Raw genomic sequence first — 20,740 nt, 5'->3', positions numbered from 1 at the left:
TCGTGTTGCACCAGAGGTTTAGACTGGATAGTAGGAAAAATTTCTTCACTGGAAGGGTTGTATATCATTGGAACAGACTGCAAAGGGAGGCAGTTGAGTCGCCATCCCAGAAGGTTTTTGAAAGCTGCACAGATGTTGTGCTTAGGTACGTGGTGCAGTGCTGGACTTGGCTTAGGTAACGGTTAGACTCGGTGGTCTTAGAGGTCGTTTCCAACCAAAACGATTCTATGACTCTATGACAGCAAATTCTCTGCATGTATGCCCCTGTCACAGGGCAACTATCAGAACATTTACACGCTGACATTCCTGCAAGGTCTCAAAGGGACCCTGGGTGTGTGCTCTGACATCTTCACTGCTCCCGGCGCACCCACCAAAAGGTAAGAGCTGGTGAGGCAACCTCTGTGCATTGCAGAGACAGTTTAAGAAACAGTAGCAAATGCCAATGGCAAATGCCTCAACTATGCTGCCATGTGCCATGGGGAAAACTTTGTCCAGCCACTAGCTGTCTTCAGCTATTATTTTTTTTCTTTTTTTTTTTTTTCTTCCTTGTGAAAATACTCAAGTAGCTCATGAAGGGAAGACAGTGTAAAGTGATGAGTACGTAGAGGCATGTTTAACTACAAAACACCTGAAGGCAAAAGTACAAATTAGGAAGAGACCTAGAAAATAAAATGAGACAAATTGGATAGATGGGTATAGGCAGACAGACAAAGACACACAAGCAAGGGCCAGGGAGAACAGGGTAAACTCTCCTTCCTTCACTTACACAAAAGCAAAAGCCACCAGACCCAGAAACATATCATCACTCAGCAACTTTTTGTGGTGAACCAGGGATACTCCTGGTTCCTCAATGAGAAACAAACATAACACAGGTGAAAGGCTCCTGCAATAGGAGTGTAAATCTTCCACAAATGAAATATCATCAAGCTCATTGTCAAAGCATCTTACATTTGTTGTGAGAAGCCAAACCCAGCATTCCCTATATCTCACGTGCTTTCAGAAGAGCCAAGGTCACAGAAAACTTACTTTCAGCAAATGCCATCTGACCTGCAAATGCTTTTCTTTAAAAAACAAAAGAAAACAAACAAACAAACAAACAATCCCAGATGGCTCACTCCTGGCATTTCCACCAGCTGCTGCTTTTGCTTTGGTATCAATAGTGCTTATCTGTACTTTTCATTAACAAAAGAGATTGCGACACCGCAGCACAAAGCAAACTCAGCAAGAGGCTTGCAGGAGCAAAAGGTGAGTTCAGAGTAACACAGAGCTGATCTCACCCATCGGCTCTTACCCTCGAGCACAAAGAGTGTTCCAGCAGTGCGTCCTGGGTTCAGACACAGTCAAGTGCTCCAGCTTGGAATGACCAGGGAAAAGGAATGCTGCCTGAGCTGTCAGGCATGGGCTGATATGCCCTTAGGGAGCCAACAGTGACTCAGAAATGCTTTGTCCCCCATTCTGTCCCGCCTCTGTGAATCATTAACACTGCCTCACTGCTTTTTGTCTCTTTTTTTCTGTATATCAAGAACGTGTTCCCTGATTGTCCTGATCTACACTGCACTGCTGCAGCCTCACCTCAAGTCCTGGGTGCAGATTTGGGTGCCACAGTACAAGAGGGACACAAAACTATTGGAGAGTGTCCAGAGGAGGACAACGAGGATGGGGAAGGGTCTGGAGGGGAAGTCTTATGAGGAGAGGCTGAAGTCCCTTGGTTTGCACAGTCTGGAGAAGGGGAGACTGAGGAGAGACCTCATCATGGTCTGTGGCTTCCTGACAAGGGGAGTGAAGAGGCAGGTGCCGATCTCCTCTCTGTGCTGACTAGTGACAGAACCCAAGGGAATGGCACTGAAGCTGTGACAGGAGGTTTAGGTTGGATGTTAGGTAGAGGTTCTGTACTGAGAGGGTGTTTGGGCACTGGCACAGACTCCCCAGGGAAGGGGTCACAGCACCCAGCTTGGCTGAGTTCAAGAAGCGTCTGGACGATGCACTCAGTCCCACGCTCTGACTTGGCTGGTCCTGTGTTGAGCCAAGAGTTGGAATCAACAATCCTGCTGGGTCCCTTCCAACTCAGGAGATTATAGGAGTTTTTACATTTGCTTTTATATTCTTCTGCTGTTCTTTAACGGTGCTTCCACAGTCAGACCTCCCATATACACTAATTATCACATTCCTAACAAAAATGTCTACTTTTCGTGACACAGATTTTTCAGCAGAGCAATGGCCCCTCCTACACACAGTACTGATTAATTTGAAGACACAGCTGCAGTACTTGTTTCCTTTTATCTCCATTCTGATGCAGCAAGAGCTATGTTCCCAGCTGTGTTAGAAGAAAATGGTATGATTAAAAGCTGAGTGACGTATATCTCTCAGGACATAATTATTTTGTGGATTGGTGCTGAGAAAAAAACCCCACTGAACATCATAATAAAGGACTTGTTCAGGAATCATCATCTCATCTAGTCCCTTCCTCCAGATCCAATTTACACAGTCTCCTTCAGCAGTCAAAGCAACCTGCCAAGCACCATCATAAAGGACCTTCTCAACAATTACAAAAAGAACATGAAAGCTTAAAAGGACTTCTTGGCAGTAAAAACTGCCAAACCAGTCGTAATACAGAGGCAGCGTTGGGATTCCCCATACATTATAGGATTACCAATTACCTGAGAGCAAATATGGCCTCAATTCATAAATACCTGCAAATCTTAGCAAAATTTGCCTGTTCCTTCTCTCTGGTATTCCAGTGCTTCCCTAGTAATTATTTTTTTTCCTGTGGTGAAAAACCAGGGTAAAGGCAAACCATGCTTACAATACTTTTGGCAGACACTATACTGCAAGTATCTGAGCAAGCATGACGTTGCATTATGAAACAATAAAGCTGCAACTTCACTTTATGCGATACTACCAAGCCCTGGAAGAAGGTCAAAGATTGGAGTTGAGTAGTAATTACTCAGTAAAAAGACTGCCATCCTGCACTTTGGTACAAGGCTCTAATTCCAACAGAGGTTTAACAGTCCTGCAGAGCAAGGAGTGGGGAGGGGAGAAGGAAAGCCAAGACCTGCACGGAAACAACCCAGATGCCCTTCAGGTCTCAAAAACTGCACGTAAAATCAGAATCTTAAGAACTACATCTGATGAGAATAAGAAAGATGCACACAGACAGGAAGGAGCATGGAATACTGCAGGTCATCTCGGCTGACAAACCCAGAAAAAGCATCTTGAAGGGGCAGCTGTGATCCCCTAGTCATACTGGAGGGCACTCTGAAGGCTCTTTCACTCTTTCTACTTCCCCTCTGCTTAAATGCTGATACAATCCAAGCACATGCTGAAATAACAATAAACCAAACATTTCATCCAAGCTGTTGAGACATACTGTAGCACAGTTTTACTGCACATTTTCAGGGATATGCCCACTACTGTGTCACAGAGAGAAATGTTTTGCTTGCTTCATTGTGGCAAAGGTGGCAAAGAAAACATTTGTTTCTAAAGCTCCATTAAGCTGAAATTTCTAGAAAACTATATTTAAATTAAATCCTAAACTTTTGACTACACATAGAAAGCAATTTTGGTTTAAGAGGAAAAACTTGAGAAATCTTAGGCCTGGTATCTGGCATAAAGTTACTGCAAGAGCTTCAGGAATTACTAAACCCGTGCCCTGTCTGCTCATTACTTCCCTCTGCAAAGGTTAAGAGCCCGTCTCTTGAAGCACAGTGTAGTAAGACAGCCCTGCGTGTTAACAAGTAATGAATTTTGCACCAGCAATCCCTCTGATGTCCCTTCTTGAATTTCTTAATTACGAGGGCAGATTCACCTCTGCATGAATTTCTGCTCATAATACACACAAACAGCCTCAAGAGGAAACTTGCTACTCCAACCCATTTAGCGTATCTGAAACATACCTGTTGCCACTCCAATACATCAAAAGTATTAAGGAGACTGAGGCAGATACATGAGAAAATCATAGAATCATAAAATGGCATGGGTTTGAATGTCCCCCAAGGATCATAGAGCTCCAACCCCCCTGCCACAGACAGGGACACCAACCTCCAGGCCTGGATCTACACAAGGCTGCCCAGGGACCCATCCAACCTGGCCTTGAACACCTCCAGGGACAGGGCATCCACCCCCTCTCTGGGCAGCCTGTTCCAGAACCTCACCACTCTCTCTGTAAAAAAACTTCCCCCTAATATCTAATCTAAACCTTCCTTTCTTTAGTTTTAGTCCATTCCCCCTTGTCCTGCCATTGTCTACCCTTTCAAAAAGTTGATTCCCCTCCTGTTCCTCTGCTCCCTTCAGGCACTGGAAGGCTGCAATGAGGTCCCCCCGCAGCCTTCTCTTCTCCAGGCTGAACAAGCCCAGCTCCCTCAGCTTCTCTTCGTAGGGCAGGTGCTCCAGCCCTCTAATCATCCTTGTGGCCTCCTCTGAACCCTCTCCAACAGTTCCACATCCTTCTTGTATTGGGGGCCCCAGATCTGGACACAGGACCCCAGATGGGGCCTCACGAGGGCAGAGTAGAGAGGGACAATCACCTCCCTGTCCCTGCTGGCCACCCCTCTCCTGATGGAGCCCAGGATACCATTGGCCTTTCGAGCTGCAAGATCACACTGCTGGCTCAGGTTAATTTTCTCATCCACCAGAATCCCCAAGTCCTTCTCAGCAGGGCTACTCTCAAGGAGCTCTTCTCCCAGTCTGTATCTATGTCTGGGATTTTTCTGGCCCAAGTGCAACACTTTGCAGTGTTGAACCTCCTTAGGTTCACCCAGGCCCACCTTCCCAGCCTGTCAAGATCCCTCTGGATGGCTTCCTTTCCTTCTGTTGTGTCAACCACATCACTCAGCTTGGTGTCATCCACAAACTTGCTGAGGGTGCACTCAATTCCTTCATCCATGTCATTAATAAAGATGTTAAAGAGCTCCGGTCCCAAGACAGACCCCCTGGGGGACCCCACTTGTCACCGACCTCCACCTGGACATAGACCCATTGACCACCACCCTTTGGCTACGGTCTGTCAACCAGTTTCTTATCCACTGGATGGCCCACCCATCAAATCTACATCTCTCCAATTTAGAGATAAGGATGTGGTAGGGGACTGTGTCAAAGGCCTTCAGGACCCTGGGATGCCTGTCATCCGGCCCCATAGACTTGTAGACATTCAGTCTCATGAGGCGGTCTCGGACTTGCTCTGCCCTTACAGTGGGGGGAGATATACTCCCCCACTTCCCACCTAGTGGTCCAGGGATGCAAGGTTCTGGGACTTGAGAATTATGAGGATCCTGTCTGCCAGAGAAGACTAAGGCAAAGAACTCATTCAGTACCTCAGCCTTCTCCGTATCCTTTGCAGCCAATTCTCCTTTCTCATTTACCAAGGGGGGTACGTTCTCTTTGGCCTGTCTCTTCTGGCCAATGTACCTGTAAAATCCCTTCTTGTTGTTTTTAACATCCCTTGCCAAGTTCAGTTCCATCTGCACCTTGGCTTTCCTGATCCTGACTCTACAAGTCCAAACAGCATCCCTGTATTCTTTCCAGGCAACACACCCTTGCTTCCAGAGCTTGTATTTTCCTTTCTTTTCCCTCAGTTTGGCCAGCAGGTCCTTGCCTAGCCATGCTGGTCTCCTGCCCATCCTGTCCACTTTCTTATTCAGAGGGACAGAGAGCTCTTGAGCTCTCAGAAAGGCATCCTTAAAAGAGTAGCCAACTTTCCCCAACATTTCTGTCTCTAAGGACCACCTCCCAGGAGATCTTGGCCAACAAATCCTTAAACAGCCTAAAGTTTGCTCTCCTAAAGTTTAGGGTCCTGATTCCACTCTTTGCCAGGTCCACATTCCTTGAGATCGCAAACTCAACTAGGGCATGGTCACTGCAGCCCAGGCTGTCTCCAACCTTAACACCTTTATCTCCCCCACATTGGTGAGCACCAGGTCCAGCAATGCATCACCTCTGGTCGGTCTGTCCAAAACCTGAACCAGAAAGTTGTCATCTATAGACTGTAGGTAGTGAGTCAGAAAGCCTCATCGGTAGTCTCTCCTTGATCAGGTGGCCTGTAGTAGACCCCTATCACCAGCTGTTCTTTATTAGCCCCATCCCTAATCCTGACCCACAGGCTCTCAACCTGCTCCTGACCACTTCTCCAAGAGAGCTCCTCACAGTCTATCCACTTTTTAACATAGAGGGCAACCCCACCACCCTTCCTTCCTAGCCTATCCCTTCTAAAAAGGCGATACCCTTCTACGGAGGTATCCCAGCTGTGGGAATCATCCCACCATGTTTCCGTGATTGCAACTAGATCATAATTTTCCAGTGACATCACGGTTTCCAATTCCTCCTGCTTATTGCCCATGCTGCGTGTGTTTGTGTACAGACACTTCAGCTGGGCTTTCTGACTCAAAATCTTTTCTGAGAAGCCCTCCCTCAAGCCTCTGGAAGGGATCTGAAGCTTTCCCCCACTGCCTTCTAGAGGGACATTAGAAGGTTCCGGAAAGGGGGTCAGCAATACTACCTCCTCTGAGGAGTCCCCAGAAGTTCCTATGGGACACTTTAGAGGTATTTCCCTACAGTCTTGTAGAATTTCAGCATCCCCAAGCCCTTCTCCATCTTGTTGCATTTCACCCTCTTCATCCTTCGAATCTAGTATAAAGCTAGAGGCTACTTGCTCTACCCTAGCAAGCCTCACTATATCCCCTCCCCACTTCCTAACTAGTTTAAAGCCCTGTCAGTGAGGCCTGCCAGCTCTTGAGCAAGGATTCTTTTCCCTCTTGGAGACAGGTGACACCCATCCACTGCTATCAGGCCAGGTGCTGAGTAAACTGTCCCATGATTGAAAAACCCAAAGTTCCTAAGGTGGCACCAGCCCCTCAGGCACCTATTCAACACCTCTACTTTCTTAGCCCACTTTGTGTTCTTTGCTGCCCCAAATGGGATAGAAGAAAACACCACTTGCACTCCCCCTCCCTCAATCAGCCTCCCTAAACCCCTGAAGTCTCTTTTGATACTTCTCAGACTTCTTTGAGAGATTTCATCACTGCCTGAACAATGAGTAACGGGTAGTAATCAGAGGGGCGAACCAGATCTGTGAGTTTTCTAGTTATGTCCTTTATCTGTGCCCCAGGGAGGCAGCACACTTCCCTATGGGTAGAGTCTGGTCTGCATATGGGGCCCTCTGTTCCCTTGAGAAGAGAATCCCCAACCAAAATAACCTTTCTGTCTTTCCTGGTGGAAGCAGTCTTGAGGCATGGAGTTGTCTTCCTCACTCTTGGCCTGCTATTAGGGGGATTGTCCCCCATGTTCCCATTTGCCTCCTCTCCAACTCCCAGCACCTCAAACCTATTGCTTAGGGGGGCCTGGGGAAGCAAGGTAGGCAGGGAGGAGGTTTTCCCACGGCACCGCGCCAGGACTATCTTCCAACCCTCTCTGTCTTTCTGGTCACCCACGTCTCCCCATTCTGCCTGAGAGGGCTGGGGATCCATCATTTTTTGGGGAAAATTTCCCTGGTGACTTTCCTTCTGGCATGCCAGTGAGTTGCTCCACCAATCAATCTCCCTCTCACACTCCCTAATGCTTCTCAGTCTCTCCACCTCTTCTTTGAGCTCTGCCCTCATGCTGAGCAGATCTTCTACCTGCTCACACCTCACCAGGTGGAATTGCTGCCACCATCCGCCAGCAGAAGCAGGCGTCAGGAGCAGGGAAGTCAACGAGAGTCTAAGGAACTGCAGTGGAAGGGTGGAAGCACAAACCAGTGCTCAGCACCTGCTGCTGTACTGCTGCTCTGAACAGCTGGCAGCATCTGGCAAAAGGGGCCTGAGAACCTCCCACAGTGCACATCAGCTCAGTATAGCACTTTACCATTATATTCCACAGCAAGTGAAAATGGGCACATCCATGCAAAATGCCATCCTAGGGCTCCAGAGCCTCAATAAAGAAGCCACCCTGCAATTACAGGTAGCCTACAACAGATTTGCCGCTTACCACTCATCAACATGGGCTGCTCATGTGAGCTCTGAGACATTTCTTATGATCTGTAAACAGGACTATCCACCTTTCCCTCTTCCCTTTCTCCATGTGCTTGCTTGCTCTCCCACAAAACATTCTTCTGAACCTAATGAAGCTTGTATCTTCCACCCAGGCACTTGTGGCATTTCTTTCAACCCTTTTCCCTGTGTGCCAAATATGGTTTCAGAATTACACACTTACAGACAATATTTACTTCAAATTAAACATACACACAGAGAGCATGGACCTTTCTTCCTAATAAAAGCAGACCAAATTGCAATCCCGCTCCCAAATTTATACGTAGCCCAGCACAAGAAAACTTCCAAGAGTTACAAGTGAGGATTACGTCCACCCCACTGGAGTTTAAAACATTTAATCTGCAGGTTTGAAAGAAAAATCACAGAACTCCCCTCCACACTGCCTGCTCTTTGCCTCCCTGCCTTTCCTCTTCTTCTGGCCAAAGATTTTCCCATCTGAGAACCCCAAACACATGCTGATCTCTGTGCTAGGAGCATTGCTGGTCTTTTAGGGTCTCCGTGTCTCCTTCAGGATCTTTCATTTCAAGGGTTGTAAACCTTAATGGGAATATCAGCTCTTAAAAGGTATAGGCTTGAGCACATATAAACACTCTACCCCACAAAAAGAAACTGCAGTATCACCACAGAAGAAACAACATCTAGTGAACATACAAGTTGTTTAGATTAGAAATGCACTTTAGTCTCAGTTATCGGATGGAAGGAAGGTCAGAGTTTCTAAATCACCTGTTTGCTATTTGGTCTGGCATTTAACCTTTTTTCTTGCTTCCCCTCCCAAATTTAAGATTAGTAAATTTCAATGTGCTAGTCAAACTTTGAATAACTGAATGGATTTGCTAATTCACCCACGGGCATGAATTCCCCAGGAAACTGAGCCATAACCTACACTAGTGGATCTCAGCTGGTATTGACTAGTGCAAAGAAATCTCTACTTGTCTTAGACTGACAGAAGTATGGGGTTTTTCCATGAAGAACACTTCAAGCAAAGAAAGCTGCATAACCACTGCAAAGAATCAGTTAGAAACAAGTCGCTGTTGCAATCTCCCATACATCCTTGCAGCCAAACTGGTAAGATACACTGGTGTGTAAACGGATAAGAAGTTAGAGAATTGCAGGATTGTCCTCGCTGAGACAAAGTCCAGTTGAAAGCCCATTACTAGTGTCATCCCTCTAGGACCATACTGGGAAACAGTGTTTATAGAAGACCTGGATAGTCATGACCTGGAAGGACAGAGTCCTTCCCCATCACCCTGGACTGGGACCCAGTTGCATTCACACAACTTCACGTGCCTCTCAATGTGATCTGTCTCATCTGGTTTTGCCCATCTGCGCAGACTACATGATCTCCCAAAACCACCTACCAAACTAAATTATTCTGTGACTATAAAATGGCAGTTACCACTCTTTCTTTCACTAGAACTGAATCCTGAGAAGAAAGAAAAAAGATAATAACCTCATCTGAATCAGTAACCAACAGCACTATAGCATGATTTGCAAATAAATCACCAAAATCCAAGAAAACCAACCCTTACAATATTTGTCTAACAAAAAGCTGTGGTAAATTAATCCCATAAAATAAACATCTATCACTTTACCAAAACAGAAGTCTTTTACATATCCCCTGTGATCATGCTTCCAGACCTTTGACATTCTAGTGAGTACACTAAAAAACCTCAACAAATCCCACCTGTTTTGAACTAATTACATCATTAATTTTGTGTTGTATTATCAGATACTTAGCAAAATCAACCCCCTTCCCAATTCTTGAAATACTCATTTCACAAACATGTAAGCATGACTGTATGTTTACCTTCGTAGAATATCTACTTCTGACTTCAGAGCTAGGAAAGGCACCTGCTATACATTTGTTACAATGCACATTATGGTATACTAATTTAAAAATTATCCTAGTGTCCTGGTTTTGGTCAGGATGGAGTTAATTTCATTTGTAACAGCAGATGAATGCTGTATTTGAGAGTAAAATGGGAGTACTGCTGATAACACCCTGATGTTTCTAGTTGCTGTCAGACAGTCAAGGACTTTCTCAGCTCTTCATGAGAAAGGAGGGGCGAAGCCAGGACAGGTGGCCCAACTGACCAAAGAGACTATTCCACGCCAGTTACGTCCTGCCCAGGATATCGGGGGCTGACGGGAGGAAGGCCGGGACGCGCGGTTCGTGGGGGACGGTCGGGTTCTGGGACGGCTCTGGGTGGCACGGCCTGAGTTGTGTGGTTTGGTGAGAAACTGCATTGTGTATCAACAGCTTCGTATATTTTGCTTTGAAGTCCTGTTAGTATTGTTACATTGTATCTTTCTGTTATCTTAGTAAACTATCCTTATCCCAACCCACGGGCCTCTTAATTTCTTGATTTTGGGGTTATTTGCCCCTTCCTCTTCCTTTTCCCTTCCCTTACTTCTCACCCCCCTTCCCTCTTCCCTTTAACCTGCTCTTTTCCTTAAAGGAGCAGGCAGCTGCGTGGATCTTGGCCCTCAGCCGGGTGAAACCACGACAGTCTTTTTGGCGCCCAACGTGGGGCTCGAAAGGTTGGGATAACGGTAGACCTGACCCTGACTGGATTGTAATTAAGTCAAAGTTGTGATAAGCACTTTGATTTAAGCAGTCTCTGGTCACGATGCTCTGGTATGTGTATAAGATTTTGCTGCTCTGTCTATTCTTTAGACAGGGAGGAGTTAATAATGGCAGCTGGTATGGTGGGAGTACAGAAAGAAATATCTATGCTGTTTTCTCTTCCTTTGGGCTAAATACAACAGCTCTGGCAACAGTTTTTGAGAATTTCCAATATCCCTGGGATATTCAAACTAGCATTTTGCTGTTGTTATGTTTGGTGAATATGGTTCTGCTTTTGTTCAATATTAAGCAAAGGTTTATGAATACCACTCAAGAGTGTTCTGCGAGGCCAGATAATCACGAGTGGCAGGGTACGTGGCAGAGTATGGGCAACTACCTAGGCACTTTCTCACGTCCGATGTTTTGGAGTTTCACTCCCGAACAGTTACAGGACCCTGATAAAGTGGCTGCATATCTGAAAAGAAATTGCCGCAAGTTTCCCAGAGATGCACAGCTTACTGCACTGTGCTGGGCCCTGGTCACTATTTACCAAACACTGCTTGATAGCAGTCAGCAGTGTCAGAGGGAAAGGAAGGAAAACAGACCAACTGAAACTGCAGCTACTGTAACCACTGGGACTAACACTGAGGCCACTGTAACTTCTATGACTAGAACTGTGGCTACTGCAACCTGCCCAACTGAAACTGCAGCTACTGCTGCCCCTACAGCAGATACTGCCGGTAAAACAAAAAATCAACCCACATCAGTGTCGGTTGCTCCTGTACGAAAGAGGAAATACACAAAGAGAGTTGTTCCTGTAGTGAAGGATGAGGATGAGGATGAAATTGAATCAGGGCCACCCGATGAAGGTCAGGATAAAGCGGGGTCATCTGATGAAGGTCAGGATAAAGCAGGGTCATCTGATGAATCTCAGGATAAGGCAGGGCCATCCAAACCATCTCAGGATGAGGTTGTTGTCACACGATCCCTGTCCCTGAGTGAGCTGCGTGAAATTCGAAAAGATTTCAGCCGCCGCCCAGGCGAGCACATCATCACTTGGCTGCTCCGATGCTGGGATCACGGGGCCAGTAGTCTGGAATTAGATGGCAGGGAGGCCAAGCAGTTGGCATCCCTAGCTAGAGAAGGAGGCATTGATAAGGCAATTGGGGAAAAGCCTGAAATCCTCAGCCTCTGGAGGCGACTACTGTCAAGTGTGAGGGAAAGGTATCCCATAAAGGAATACATTACATGTCAAACACCCAAGTGTAACAACCTAGAGGCAGTTATCCAGCACCTGAGAGAATTAGCTGTACGGGAGGTAATTTATTATGATCTGGACAACCCACAGCTTCCCTCTGATCCTGATGACGTCCTATGCACCCCAGATATGTGGCGTAAGGTTGTACGAAGTGCACCAGCAGGGCACACCAATTCATTGGCAACAATGGACTGGAGTGATACATATCCACCAACCGTATCTGAGGTGTCCAGCCACCTCCGGAGATATCAGGACAATGTTTCTCTCTCTGTGATCGCAGCGGTAGAGAAACTGGTCAAGCGACTTGATGAAAATGTGTCCATCTCCCAACCCGTATGCAGCCATGTTGCAGCTATTGGGAGAAAGCGTCCATCGTCCCAGAAGGGAGGATACAGTAGGTACACACCGCGAGAGACGCTGTGGTTTTACCTGCGTGACCATGGTGAGGACATGAGTAAGTGGGGTATGCAGCCCACCTCAGCCCTTCAAGCACGAGTAAATGAGCTGCGAGGTAAAAGAATCGCACGTGATTCTGCCAGGAAGAACGCTGCACCAGTGAACAGCCAACACAGTCAGCAACAATAGAGGTGCCCTGCCTCCAGCCAGGTGGAGGAGAGGGATAACCGTGTTTATTGGACTGTGTGGATCCGATGGCCTGGCACGTCAGACCCACAAGAGTACAAGGCTCTGGTGGATACAGGTGCCCAGTGTACGATAATGCCATCGAATCATGTTGGGACTGAACCTGTTAGCATTTTTGGAGTGACAGGGGGATCCCAACAATTGACTGTGTTAGAGGCTGAAATGAGCTTAACTGGGAAGGACTGGGAGAAACACCCAATTGTGACTGGCCCAGAAGCTCCGTGCATTTTAGGTATGGATTACCTCCGTAGAGGGTATTTTAAAGACCCAAAAGGATACCGATGGGCTTTTGGAATAGCTGCTTTGGAGACAGAAGAAATTGAGCAATTGCGTGCCTTGCCTGGACTCTCAGACAATCCTTCTGTTGTGGGGTTGTTGAAGGTCGAAGAACAGCAAGTGCCAATTGCTACGACAACAGTGCACAGGAGACAATACCGTACTAACCGGGATTCCCTGATCCCCATCCATAAGCTGATTCGTCAACTGGAGAGTCAAGGAGTGATCAGCCGAACCCGCTCACCCTTTAACAGTCCCATATGGCCAGTGCGGAAGTCTGATGGAGAATGGAGGCTGACAGTGGACTATCGTGGCCTAAATGAAGTCACTCCAGGTATGAGTGCTGCTGTACCGGACATGCTGGAACTGCAGTATGAACTGGAGTCAAAGGCAGCCAAGTGGTATGCCACAATTGACATTGCAAATGCTTTCTTCTCAATACCACTGGCGCCAGAGTGCAGGCCACAGTTTGCTTTCACCTGGAGGGGCATCCAATACACGTGGAATCGTCTGCCCCAGGGGTGGAAACACAGGCCCACCATCTGCCATGGACTAATCCAGACTACACTGGAAAAGGGTGAAGCCCCAAAGCCACATGGTTAGTTAACTCTAGGGGATCCACCAATCAAGCTGGTCCTGCTCAGTCAAAATTTCCACGCACTGTAGAAGGAGACAGAGTCCCAGTGGTGCATATGAAGAGTATATTAGGGAAGACGGTTTGGGTCATCCCTGCTTCGAGCAAAGGTAAACCCATGTCTGGGATTGCTTTTGCTCAAGGACCTGGTTGTACTTGGTGGGTAATGCAGAAGAATGGAGAAGTTCGATGTGTACCCCAGAGGGATTTGATTCTAGGTGAGAATAGCCAATACAACTAATAAGGTAGAAATTGTATTATAATAACTGCTCTGTACATTCATTATTGCTATTATTGCTGTATGTTGTTGTATGTTGTACCAATGGAGTTACAGCCGGAGTCATACAAGTCAATGAAGGAAGAGTGCCACGACGACGGGACCAAGACCTGGTGTTCCAAGAACTTTTTCCTCCTTCCCTTTGAAAATGAACACCTTTGATTCACAGACTATGAACATGGACCATGTCAGCTGTATTGGTTAGGAGCCCAAGATGCAGCATGGAACGATCCAATGGCGCATACTGACACCACGAGAGACTGTTACGAAGAATGAAGCCTGAAGATCATCATGGACTAAATGTTCATTCACTCAACAAACTCAGAAGAATGGTCCATAGACTAAGGGAATAATACCTGTATGCACACGTGTGTGTATACATGTGTACATATATATATGGGTGTCTGAAACAAGAAATGGTTGGATTTGGTCATGACGTAAATGGTATGGAATAAGGGGTGGATAATGTCCTGGTTTTGGTCAGGATGGAGTTAATTTCATTTGTAACAGCGGATGGAATGATGTGTTTGGGAGTAGTGCTGATGTTTCTAGTTGCTGTCAGACAGTCAAGGACTTTCTCAGCTCTTCATGAGAAAGGAGGGGCGAAGCCAGGACAGGTGACCCAACTGACCAAAGAGACTATTCCATGCCAGTTACGTCCTGCCCAGGATATCGGGGGCTGACGGGAGGAAGGCCGGGACGCGCGGTTCGTGGGGGACGGTCGGGTTCTGGGACGGCTCTGGGTGGCACGGCCTGAGTTGTGTGGTTTGGTGAGAAACTGCATTGTGTATCAACAGCTTCATATATTTTGCTTTGAAGTCCTGTTAGTATTGTTACATTGTATCTTTCTGTTATCTTAGTAAACTATCCTTATCCCAACCCACGGGCCTCTTAATTTCTTGATCTTGGGGTTATTTGCCCCTTTCTATTCCTTTTCCCTTCCCTTACTTCTCACCCCCCTTCCCTCTTCCCTTTAACCTGCTCTTTTCCTTAAAGGAGCAGGCAGCTGCGTGGATCTTGGCCCTCAGCCGGGTGAAACCACGACACCTAGATAAGCAGGGAGTATCTACAAGTATTCTTCAAACCACAACATTAATTCCAACATGCTAACTGCATGTTAGGTGGCTGCAACATTTTCTCTAAATTCTTTAAAATTGAATAGTGTCATCAAAATAGCACATTTTGCCATTACACCAAATGAAGTACCCAACTGCTGAGGTCTTTCAGGCCAAAGCTGTTACATAGCTGATTAAAAAAGGATAAAATTATCCCTCTCCTTTGTGTCATATGCAAATAGAGAACATACAAGGTTATCTTTATAGTGGAAAGCCTCTCACATTGAAAGCAATTCATCTGTATTTCTGGTTTTTTGTTTCTTGCTGTAGTTAGCCTGGACAGAGAACGAGTAGCTGGAGCAGGGACAGAACTGGGTACTCAGTCACCAGCTCCATCAGCCACACACGGACAATCATTTCAGCGCTTTGAAGAGTAACCAAGTGCCACCTGCAGCACAGGCCCAGAAGCCACCTCTCACAGAAACTAACCAGGCACTGGCTTCCAAAACATGCCAGCATGTTTTCCACAGAGCACAGATATTTGGCTAGTCCAAAAAAAAAAAAAACACGTTTGGGAAGATGTTTTCAATTTGCCAAATAAAAAGCAGCATTTAATGACAGCTGTATTTTTACTGTTGCAGTGTGATTCTTTCCTACTGATACAAATTTGCAAACATAAACTATATTTAACAAGGACTGAAGGGGGGACATCAAACTATAAACCAGGACTAATAAGGAGCGTGTTGTGCCTGGCTGGGTTCTGTTGGAGAAGGGGGAGGGTTGCAAGGGTGGATTCTGCAAGAAGCAGCCAGAAACTCTCTGTGGGCCCTACAGAGCAAACACCAGCCTGCTCGAGGCTGGGGTCACTGCTAACCAAGGCTGAGCCCATCAGCAATGGTGACAGTGCCTCTGAGAACCACATTAAGAAGTAAAAAAAGCCAGCCATTGCTTTTTGCCACCAGAGAAGGGAGTGAGAAGATGTAAGAAACTGTGTAGACACCAAGGCCAGGGAAGCCAGGGGAGGAGGAGGTGCCCCAGGTGCCTTAGAGAAAGATGCCCCTGCAGCCCATGGAGAAACCCATGGCGGAGTGAGTGTCCCCCTGCAGCCCATGGAAAAGGCTGAGACCCCACCTGCAGCCTGTGGAAAGGCCCCAAGCTGGAGCAGGGGGAGACAGACAGAAGACACTGTGACCCACATTGGAGCAAGACTCTGCCAGCACTTGCAGCCCGTGGAGAGAGACAGAGAGACAGAGATGAGAGATCCACACTGGATCCCGCTTGGAGCAGGCTTGTGACTCTGTGGGGGACCAGGCTGGAGCAGTCTGGGGCTGAGAGACATTCTGTGATTTATGACTGCACCCATAGCAGTGACTCACCCTGAGGCAGCTGGTAAAAGAGCTGAAGCCCTGCGGGAAAGGACTCAGTTTGGAGCAGTTCGTGAAGGACTGTCTCCCATGGGTGGGACCCCATGCTGCAGCAGGGGAAGGGTGTGAGGAATGTACCTCCCCTGGTTAAGGAGTAAACAATGTGTGAGAAACTGGGGGGGACACAAAGGCAGCGAAATCATGACTAAAGTGAAGTCTGCTAAGAGGGGAGGGGTGAGGAGAGTGCTTTAAGGTTTGTTTTTACTTCTCATTACCCCACTCTGGTGTCACTGGGTGTGCAGTGCAGTGTAATAAATTAGAGAGTTTTCTTTCCTTGCTGAGTCTGTTTTCCCCGTGACACTGATTGCGGAATGATCTCTCCCTGTTGTTATCTTGACTCTTAAGCCTCTCAATATATATTTTCTCCCTTATCGAGCTGAAAAGGAGAGTGACAATGCAGCTTTGGTGAATGTCTGGCCTCCAGCCAGGGTCAAGCCAACACAGGGCCTGGTGAATGCAATCAAGGACAAATTTTACAACCATGCCTAACACATCATGGAGGTAAGGAAGACAGGACTCGGGGTTCATGGAAAGGACAGTAAGAGTGTTATAAATGACTCGGTCCCGAACAGGATTATAACCAAATTGAACAATTTATTAAACGAATAAAGGGAAGCAAAAGGCTCTGGGGTGCACAGACAGCGCCGGGTGCTCCAGGAGTCTCCGCTCCACCAGGATGCACACCGTACAGTTCCAGTCCCTGGCTTACATATCTTCTAGGGATAGCACTGCCTGCTGGCTTTAACTGACAGACTGGAGTGCCCCCCAGGCGACCCCCACAAGACATCCTTTCGGTGAGCTTTAGCTTTTGTCTTGCCAACAAAGCCAGGCAGCTGGTTCTGCAGACCTGAGGCAGATCCAAGGCACCCTCCTATTCTTCTTCTTCCTCTTCATCACCTTCTTCTCAAGAGACAAGTTGTTTCTCCTGAAGTACCACAGTGCACACAATGTGCTACCATTGTGGTGCTTTAGGAGTTTGTTGGTGCTTCAACATACTTCATTCAGTACATGCAAAAATCTTAACCTGTCCCTCCCAGGCCCGTGGCCAGACAAGGGTATGTCATTATGCACCCCCAACATTATTCCATATTAACACCAATCAGATGGACATAGATCACAAGAGGTATCTCTTCAACAACCACTAGAGACCACCAAAAGACCCTCATGGAAGTTTTTAAGGCTTAGGGCGCATGTGTAGTAAGTACATAAATATGTGAATTAACAGACTATGTACGACTATTCTAAGATATCTAATGCACATGTAAATTATTTAATGAATACACAAACTACTGATACATGGCTTTCTAACAAGATGCTTGCAAAGGGTTAAAGGGCGCTTACTAACAAAATGCTTGCTAAGGGGGGCTTATGCTTGTTAAGGGGAGGATTACTAACAGGATGATTTGAAGTGCCATAGTGGTTATATCAGAAGATGACCTTGCACAACTCTGACTTACTTGAACAACTCCTAGTTAGTTTTGAGTGATTAATGTTCTTGAGGTAATTTAAAGCGGACCCAGGACTGATAAGAAGAAAACACAGTCCAATTATAATTGTGCCATCTGGAACAATCACAACTACACATGTGCCAGGGGAAGGAGGTGAAAAGTTCAACCTGATGAAGACTTCGAGCCCTCATCACTAAGACCCCCGACGACCACCACCAGGCAGCAGTGCGCAGGTGCAGTTGGGAGGAGTTTATGGAAATGACTTCTTGGGACTCATTTTAATACGAAGCGGGACAGGTTATGCATATGCACAGGAGTATTGCAAAATGCCATTAATATGTAACATTCTATTGTATATAGTTAAGGCCAAGTGCCATGATTGGTGTGCACGACTGTGGTGGAGCGATCCCCTATGCCCCCAGCGCTGAATAAACACACCTTCTTTATAACTCTCTGTGAGTTGTGAAGTCAGCTTCAGCAAATCACTACAACACACAGAACAAGTCCTGCTGCTTACGAACTGGTACACACGTTCAGGTGGAGCAACCCCCTGTGCGTCCAGTGCTGCAATAAAGGAAACGCCTGCTTCTTAATACTAAACTGGTGTTAGTTTTCTTCATTCCTGATTTTTGGTGACACCATACTTCAATTTTTTTCTTAGTACAGTTTCCAAATTTCAGCAAATGAGCAGCTGACAGGACATGACATCAAGTGCTTCCTTGCTACAGTACCTTCAGCAGCACTGCTGTCACAGTAATGCCTTAAACACATCAAGCTGCACCCAGTGCAACTCCTGAAGTGATCAGACACACAAAGAAATTTCCCCTACGATGCAGACCAGCAGTTTGATATTTCAAATTATTAACATCTCAGACTATAAATTAAGTAGTTCTGTAGTGTCAGTTTCACAGCAGTCTCACAGATCTCAGTGGTAACACTACACTCAGCAGACAGTTCAAGCCCTCCTACAAAATTCTGGTGTAAGTTTTCACAGGCTAACTACAGCAGTTTCAGTGAGGAGTAAATGCATTCAGCTTACCAACTCCTTTTCCACTTTGACCAACTCAGCACCGGACAACACCACGCACTCACAGTTTGGATTAGGTTCTCTTCACTCTGCTTGAACAGAATTACCTTTGTAAACCACAGCAACAGCCTATGTTGGTCAACAGGCACACACAGGTGACGTAGGGAAATAGACTCTGTAACTGGGAAGTTATAAAGTAGGTATGTTCATTGCACGCAGGTGCACGTACCTAAACCCGCCTACTCCTGCTTCACATGTTAATTAGCTTATCAGTCCTTTGCCCTTGCGCAGATTCTTTCAAAAATTGTGGGCAAGGATCTTTGGAACACGGGCAGTGGTCCTTGGGAGGAAGGCCATAGGTCTTCCTCATGGTGTACTTTTTCACCCTTTGCCTAAAATGCAATGATCCCGCAAGCTTGCAGTGTTCCTACCAGTCTGAGCTAATTCATGTCCTTGTTATCTGTTTTGCTTTAGCAAGGATGTTTATTGACATATTTGTGACGGATGTCATATTTTTTCGAATTTTTGCTCCTTATAATCACTCCCTCGAGATAATGTGAGACCGTTTCTTACTCCTCACAAGTAAGCCCTTTGTCAGGGAAAAACAGACTTCCTCCTCCGTTAGTTGTTTTCTTCAAACTATGTGACTAAGTTCTACAACTATATTTTTTGAGTACACATATATAGTTGGGATTAATTTATTGTCACTATTTCACCGGGACGTGATGTTTGGGGGCGGGGGGGGAAGGGGCAGTTAGGGGGATAGTTGGGAGCCGTGGTGGTAGGGCTGAAATCTAGAACTGCACTTTTTAATGTTATTTAAGGGCTGTACAAAAAAACTTCTAGCTGTAGCCTAGAGTTACAGAATACAGAATCACAAGGTTGGAAGAGACCTTTGAAGATCATCGAGTCCAGTCATTCCCATCCTGTGCTAAACCATATCCCTAAGTACCTCATCTACCCTTTTTTTGAACACATCCAGGGAAGGTGACTCAACCCCCCTCCCTGGGTAGCCTGTTCCAGGCCCTGACAACTCTTGCAATAAAAATTTTTTTTCTAATATCTAATCTGACCCTGCCCTGGCACAGCTTCATGCCATTGCCCCTTGTCCTGCCTCCTGTCACCTGGCTGAAGAGACCATCGCCCACCTCTCTACAACCTCCCTTCAGGTAGCTGTAGGTGGTGATAAGGTCTCCCCTCAGCCTCCTCTTCTCCAGGCTAAGCATCCCCAGCTCCCTCAGCTGCTCCTCATGGGATTTGCCCTCCAGCCCCTTCACCAGCCTGGTTGCCCTTCTCTGCTCTTGCTCAAGGACCTCAGTGTGCTTTTTACGGTGAGGAGCCCAGAACTGCACACAGTACTCAAGGTGTGGCCTCACCAATGCCCAGTCCATGGGCACAATCACCTCCCTAGACCTACTGGCCACACTGGTTTTCATACAAGCCAGGATGCCATTGGCCTTCTTGGCTGCCCGGGCACACTGCTGGCTCCTATTTAGCCTGCTGAATATGAGTGCAAACACTTCTAGCCGTAGCCTAGAGTCAAAATCCAAGTTCCTCGTTCCCACCACATAACCCCACGCTAACGACCGGACACGTTGTCCGTCAGCACCGCCCCCCGCCCGGCTCTCCGTACCCGCACAGCGCCAGCCCCCCCTCCGCTACCCGCAGGCTACAGCGCGCCAACCCCCGCCCTGGCCGCCCACACCCTTCGCCTATCAGGGCCGGAGGGGGCCTTACTCGTTAGAAGCCGCCCGCCGCGATCGCCTGACCTGCGAGCGCCCACACTCCCCTCAGGATGAGATACAGCTTTACGGACGAGCTCGCTCCCCTCCGCTGGAAAGGAAAGCGGAAGAGCGGACCACGCCTCCTTCTTCGCGGGAGGGGAGGAGCTGGGCAGACGAAGGAAGGCGCCGCTAAGCACCTCCCCTAACGGTCGCTGCTTCTTGGCGCCAGAATTCGATTGTTGGAGACGTCGGGGAGCGGCGTTGAAGGTGAGGTACCAAGGCCTTAGGGAGGGAAACGCGGGCGGTACGCGGGTCCCAGTTGATTACGGCGCTAGAGCTGCTAGTGAGGGAGGGCTCGTTCGGCTGAGGCGTCCGGCGGGGCTGTGGGGAG

The sequence above is a fragment of the Gallinula chloropus genome (assembly GCF_964237585.1).
Source record: "Gallinula chloropus genome assembly, chromosome: Z".
NCBI lineage: Eukaryota > Metazoa > Chordata > Aves > Gruiformes > Rallidae > Gallinula > Gallinula chloropus.
Note: the sequence above shows the minus strand (reverse complement) of the source record.